The sequence below is a fragment of the Poecilia reticulata genome, chromosome 17 (genome assembly GCF_904066995.2).
Source record: "Poecilia reticulata chromosome 17, P_reticulata-male-v2, whole genome shotgun sequence".
Classification (NCBI taxonomy): Eukaryota; Metazoa; Chordata; class Actinopteri; order Cyprinodontiformes; family Poeciliidae; genus Poecilia; species Poecilia reticulata.
This window is the reverse complement of record NC_088846.1, coordinates 29722712-29729385: the sequence shown is the minus strand read 5'-3', so window position 1 is coordinate 29729385 and position 6674 is coordinate 29722712.

Sequence of the window (6674 nt, the reverse complement as noted above, 5' to 3'; positions counted from 1 at the left end):
GATCAGCTCCATCTGGACGGTTGATTCGCTGCTGCAGGAATCAATGTGTTTAAAATCCTGGATGAGTTTCTCTGTTCTGAGTCATCAGTTCTGATCCTGGACATTCTTCAGGGGACAGAAGGCCGACTTTGTGACCGTCTGTGTGTGGCTCTGAAGGTTCAGGTCAGAGGTCAGAGGCCCCAGGTTTTGGCTGATCGCTGGTTTTAGTTGTAATAACTGAAGCTGTGCATTGACTCTAGATCTATAACTATAGATCTATGACTAGATCTGTTCTGAATTACAGCGCTGGTGGCTGTACTCTGCAGCAGTGCAGCGCCACCAGCTGGTCAAACATTGAATAACAAGGTCGGGGAAGATGAATTATAAAGAAACTGACAAAAATAATAGGTTGAAATAAACCGTAACAAAGCTTCTGTTAAATGTTTCAGAAAGTTCAGTTAGTGATGCTAAAATTAATGTAAAATAAAGAATAAATGGGGGACAGAATTAATTTGTTCCAATCAAAATATAAAACAAAAATCCTCTCCTGGAATATTAAAATTATTCACCCATTTCTGTCAGTTGTTTTAATCTGTTGTTTTATTCCAAATTAAATAATTGGAAAGAAATGAAGCAGCAGCTGTGAGCAGAGCTAAGTTTGAAAAACAGTCCAGCCGTTCAGAGAACCGTTCAAAAGAATCGAGTCACTACTGAACAGCTCATCTCTGCCAAAAGGTCCGACTTGGCTGATTTACATAGAAATATGTTTTTAGATGTTTTCAGTTTTGGTTCCGTCGTCCAACAAGGCGGTGAGTTTCTATCTTGTTAGCTTTGTTAGCATCGCAGAAGAAAACGACGTTAATCGTTTTATTCCAGGTGTTGAGGTCAGCAGCTCGCTGCGTATCTTAATAATGTTCTAAAACAATAAAAACTGCTAAATATTCCTGCTGACTCGACTTCTTCCAAAGCTGCCGTCGTTTCCTTTCCACCGGAAATGACGTCATCGTGGAAGCATCTTTAACCATCAGAGTTTATTCACATCTAAATTCATGTCAAACTGATCATGGCTGGAAATGTGGGCCATGTGCATCTCATGAGCTCCATTTTGAATTTCTGGAGGCTTTAGTTTAGCCTCTGGCCACAGCGACTAGACAAACCCTGATGGAGCTCAAGTCAGCCAGAGCGTAGAGCTACACCCAGTAGATCAGCCCTCATCGTCCCTCTCCTGTCCCCCTGCAGGACGCGGCGGCAGCAGACATAAAGAAGGCGTACCGTCGCCTGTCTCTGACTCTCCATCCTGACAAGAACAGAGATGAAAATGCAGAGACGCAGTTCAGACAGGTGAGACGCAGCTCAGACAGGTGGGTGGACCCGACCTCCAGAACCAGAACCTCATGGTCCTCCTTGTCCGTCCTCAGCTGGTGGCCATCTACGAAGTTTTGAAGGACGAGGATAGACGGCGAAGGTGAGACGGCCGAGGGATGCCCGTCCTCCCTGGAGGTCAGCAGGTCACCAGGTGTGTCTCTGCAGGTACGATGACATCCTGGAGAACGGCCTCCCCGACTGGCGGCAGCCCGTCTTCTACTACCGCCGCGTGAGGAAGATGAGCAACGCCGAGCTGGGCTTCCTGCTCTTCCTCATCCTCACTGTGGGACACTACGCCGTCATCTGGTCCATCTACCTGGAAAAGCAGCTGGTGAGACAGCCAATCAGAGCAGAGCTCAGACAGCCAATCAGAGCAGAGCTCAGACAGCCAATCAGAGCAGAGCAGCGCTCAGACAGCCAATCAGAGAAGAACTCAGACAGCCAATCAGAGAAGAACTCAGACAGCCAATCAGAGCAGAGCTCAGACAGCCAATCAGAGCAGAGCTCAGACAGCCAATCAGAGCAGAGCTCAGACAGCCAATCAGAGCAGAGCTCAGACAGCCAATCAGAGCAGAGCTCAGACAGCCAATCAGAGCAGAGCTCAGACAGCCAATCAGAGCAGAGCTCAGACAGCCAATCAGAGCTGAGCAGAGCTCAGACAGCCAATCAGAGCAGCGCTCAGACAGCCAATCAGAGCTGAGCAGAGCTCAGACAGCCAATCAGAGCAGCGCTCAGACAGCCAATCAGAGCAGAGCAGAGCTCAGACAGCCAATCAGAGCAGAGCTCAGACAGCCAATCAGAGCAGCGCTCAGACAGCCAATCAGAGCAGAGCAGAGCTCAGACAGCCAATCAGAGCAGAGCTCAGACAGCCAATCAGAGCAGCGCTCAGACAGCCAATCAGAGCAGAGCAGAGCTCAGACAGCCAATCAGAGCAGAGCTCAGACAGCCAATCAGAGCAGAGCATGTCATGTGACATTTTCAGGATGAGCTGCTCAGTCGGAAAAAAAAGGAGAAGAAGAAGAAGCTGAGCTCCAGACCCACCGAGGAGCTCAGGTGTGTCGGTCAGGACCGCTCCGACAGGTACGGCTGTGACATCACCTGCGCCAGTTTCCCTGCTTCCCTCTGATGTTGCTGCGTTGCTGCTGCAGGAGTCATGAGCGACCGCAGTGGCAGGACATCCTCCCTCTGAAGCTCAGCATCTGGCTCTACCTGGCCCTCAAGAACCTGCCGCAGACCGTACAGGTAGGGGACCGGACCGGACCGGACCAGAACCTAGCTTGAGTCCAGGTCTTAGGACCATCATGGTCTTCATCAGACCTCACTCTGGTTCTGGTCCAGGTTGTGGTCTCAAACCCGGTCTCTGTTCCAGGAGGTGAAGCTGTACTACGAGGACTATCGGCAGACGAAGCAGGAAGCTGAAGAGGAAGAGGAAGCTGCTCCGAGTAAAACACCTTTCTGTCCCTTTCTGTCATTTTCTGTCCCTTTCTGTCCTTTTCTGTCCCTTTCTGTCCTTTTCTGTCCTTTTCTGTCCTGTTCTGTCCCTTTCTGTCCCTTTCTGTCCTTTTCTGTCCCTTTCTGTCCCTTTCTGTCCCTTTCTGTCCTTTTCTGTCCTTTTCTGTCCCTTTCTGTCCTTTTCTGTCCCTTTCTGTCCTTTTCTGTCCCTTTCTGTCCCTTTCTGTCCCTTTCTGTCCTTTTCTGTCCCTTTCTGTCCCTTTCTGTCCTTTTCTGTCCTTTTCTGTCCCTTTCTGTCCTTTTCTGTCCCTTTCTGTCCCTTTCTGTCCTTTTCTGTCCCTTTCTGTCCCTTTCTGTCCTTTTCTGTCCCTTTCTGTCCTTTTCTGTCCCTTTCTGTCCTTTTCTGTCCCTTTCTGTCCCTTTCTGTCCCTTTCTGTCATTTTCTGTCATTTTCTGTCCTTTTCTGTCCCTTTCTGTCCTTTTCTGTCCCTTTTCTGTCCTTTTCTGTCCTTTTCTGTCCTTTTCTGTCCTTTTCTGTCCCTTTTCTGTCATTTTCTGTCCCTTTCTGTCCTTTTCTGTCATTTTCTGTCCCTTTCTGTCCTTTTCTGTCCCTTTCTGTCCTTTTCTGTCCTTTTCTGTCCCTTTCTGTCCTTTTCTGTCCCTTTCTGTCCCTTTCTGTCCTTTTCTGTCCCTTTCTGTCCCTTTCTGTCCTTTTCTGTCCTTTTCTGTCCTTTTCTGTCCCTTTCTGTCCCTTTCTGTCCTTTTCTGTCCCTTTCTGTCCTTTTCTGTCCTTTCTGTCCTTTCTGTCCTTTTCTGTCCCTTTCTGTCCCTTTCTGTCCTTTTCTGTCCTTTTCTGTCCTTTTCTGTCCCTTTCTGTCCCTTTCTGTCCTTTTCTGTCCCTTTCTGTCCTTTTCTGTCCCTTTTCTGTCCCTTTCTGTCCCTTTTCTGTCCCTTTCTGTCCCTTTTCTGTCCCTTTTCTGTCCTTTTCTGTCCCTTTCTGTCCTTTTCTGTCCCTTTCTGTCCTTTTCTGTCCTTTTCTGTCCTTTTCTGTCCCTTTCTGTCCTTTTCTGTCCCTTTCTGTCCCTTTCTGTCATTTTCTGTCCTTTTCTGTCCCTTTTCTGTCCTTTTCTGTCCTTTTCTGTCCTTTTCTGTCCCTTTCTGTCCTTTTCTGTCCCTTTCTGTCCTTTTCTGTCCCTTTTCTGTCCTTTTCTGTCCTTTTCTGTCCCTTTCTGTCCCTTTCTGTCCCTTTCTGTCCTTTTCTGTCCCTTTCTGTCCCTTTCTGTCCCTTTTCTGTCCCTTTTCTGTCCTTTTCTGTCCCTTTCTGTCCTTTTCTGTCCCTTTCTGTCCTTTTCTGTCCCTTTCTGTCCCTTTCTGTCCTTTTCTGTCCTTTTCTGTCCCTTTCTGTCCTTTTCTGTCCCTTTCTGTCCCTTTCTGTCCTTTTCTGTCCCTTTTCTGTCCTTTTCTGTCCCTTTTCTGTCATTTTCTGTCCCTTTCTGTCCTTTTCTGTCCTTTTCTGTCCCTTTCTGTCCTTTTCTGTCCCTTTCTGTCCTTTTCTGTCCCTTTCTGTCCTTTTCTGTCCTTTTCTGTCCCTTTCTGTCCCTTTCTGTCCTTTTCTGTCCCTTTTCTGTCCCTTTCTGTCCCTTTCTGTCCTTTTCTGTCCTTTTCTGTCCCTTTCTGTCCTTTTCTGTCCCTTTCTGTCCTTTTCTGTCCCTTTCTGTCCTTTTCTGTCCCTTTCTGTCCTTTTCTGTCCCTTTCTGTCCCTTTCTGTCCTTTTCTGTCCTTTTCTGTCCCTTTCTGTCCTTTTCTGTCCCTTTCTGTCCCTTTCTGTCCTTTTCTGTCCCTTTCTGTCATTTTCTGTCCCTTTTCTGTCCTTTTCTGTCCCTTTCTGTCCCTTTTCTGTCCCTTTCTGTCCCTTTTCTGTCCTTTTCTGTCCCTTTCTGTCCTTTTCTGTCCCTTTCTGTCCTTTTCTGTCCTTTTCTGTCCTTTTCTGTCCTTTTCTGTCCCTTTCTGTCCTTTTCTGTCCTTTCTGTCCCTTTCTGTCCTTTTCTGTCCTTCTGTCCCTTTTCTGTCCTTTTCTGTCCTTTTCTGTCCTTTTCTGTCCTTTTCTGTCCTTTTCTGTCCTTTTCTGTCCCTTTCTGTCCTTTTCTGTCCCTTTCTGTCCCTTTCTGTCCCTTTCTGTCCTTTTCTGTCCCTTTTCTGTCCTTTTCTGTCCCTTTCTGTCCCTTTTCTGTCCTTTCTGTCCTTTTCTTTCTGTCCTTTTCTGTCCTTTCTGTCCTTTCTGTCCTTTCTGTCCTTTTCTGTCCTTTTCTGTCCTTTTCTGTCCCTTTCTGTCCTTTTCTGTCCCTTTCTGTCCTTTTCTGTCCTTTTCTGTCCCTTTCTGTCATTTTCTGTCCCTTTTCTGTCCTTTTCTGTCCCTTTCTGTCCCTTTCTGTCCCTTTCTGTCCCTTTCTGTCCTTTTCTGTCCTTTTCTGTCCCTTTCTGTCCTTTTCTGTCCCTTTCTGTCCTTTTCTGTCCCTTTCTGTCCTTTTCTGTCCCTTTCTGTCCCTTTCTGTCCTTTTCTGTCCTTTTCTGTCCTTTTCTGTCCTTTTCTGTCCCTTTCTGTCCTTTTCTGTCCCTTTCTGTCCTTTTCTGTCCCTTTTCTGTCCTTTTCTGTCCTTTTCTGTCCCTTTCTGTCCTTTTCTGTCCTTTTCTGTCCTTTTCTGTCCCTTTCTGTCCCTTTTCTGTCCCTTTTCTGTCCCTTTTCTGTCCTTTTCTGTCCCTTTCTGTCCTTTTCTGTCCCTTTCTGTCCTTTTCTGTCCCTTTCTGTCCCTTTCTGTCCTTTTCTGTCCTTTTCTGTCCCTTTCTGTCCTTTTCTGTCCCTTTCTGTCCTTTTCTGTCCCTTTCTGTCCTTTTCTGTCCCTTTTCTGTCCTTTTCTGTCCCTTTTCTGTCCTTTTCTGTCCCTTTTCTTTCCTTTCTGTCCCTTTCTGTCCTTTTCTGTCCTTTCTGTCCTTTTCTGTCCCTTTTCTGTCCTTTTCTGTCCTTTTCTGTCCCTTTCTGTCCCTTTCTGTCCCTTTCTGTCCCTTTTCTGTCCCTTTCTGTCCCTTCTGTCCTCCCCCTTCCTTTCTGTCCCTTTCTGTCCTTTCTGTCCCTTTCTGTCCTTTTCTGTCCTTTCTGTCCTTTTCTGTCCTTTTCTGTCCTTTCTGTCCCTTTTCTGTCCTTTTCTGTCCCTTTCTGTCCTTTTCTGCCCTTTCTGTCCTTTTTCTGTCCCTTTCTGTCCTTTCTGTCCCTTCTGTCCTTTTCTGTCCTTTTCTGTCCTTTTCTGTCCCCTTTCCCTTTCTGTCCTCTTTTCTGTCCCTTTTCTGTCCCTTTTTCTGTCCTTCCCTTCTGTCTTTTCTTTTCTGTCCCTTTCTCTGTCCCTTCTGTCCTTTCTGTCCTTTTCTGTCCTTTTCTGTCCCTTTCTGTCCTTTTCTGTCCCTTTCTGTCTTTCTGTCCCTTTCTGTCCCTTTCTGTCCCTTTCTGTCTGCCTTTCTGTCCTTTCTGTCCCTTTCTGTCCTTTTCTGTCCCTTTCTGTCCCTTTCTGTCATTTTCTGTCCTTTCTGTCCCTTTTCTGTCCTTTTCTGTCCTTTCTGTCCTCTGTCCCTTTCTGTCCCTGTCCCTTTTCTGTCCTTTCTGTCCCTTTCTGTCCCTTTCTGTCCCTTTCTGTCCTTTTCTGTCCCTTTCTGTCCCTTCTGCCCTTTCTGTCCCTTTCTGCCTTTCCCTTCTGTCCCTTTCTGTCCTTTTCTGTCCCTTTCTGTCCTTTCTGTCCTTTTCTGTCCCTTTCTGTCCCTTTCTGTCCTTTTCTGTCCCTTTCTGCTGTTTGTCCATTTTCTGTCCCTTTTCTGTCCCTTTCTGTCCCTTT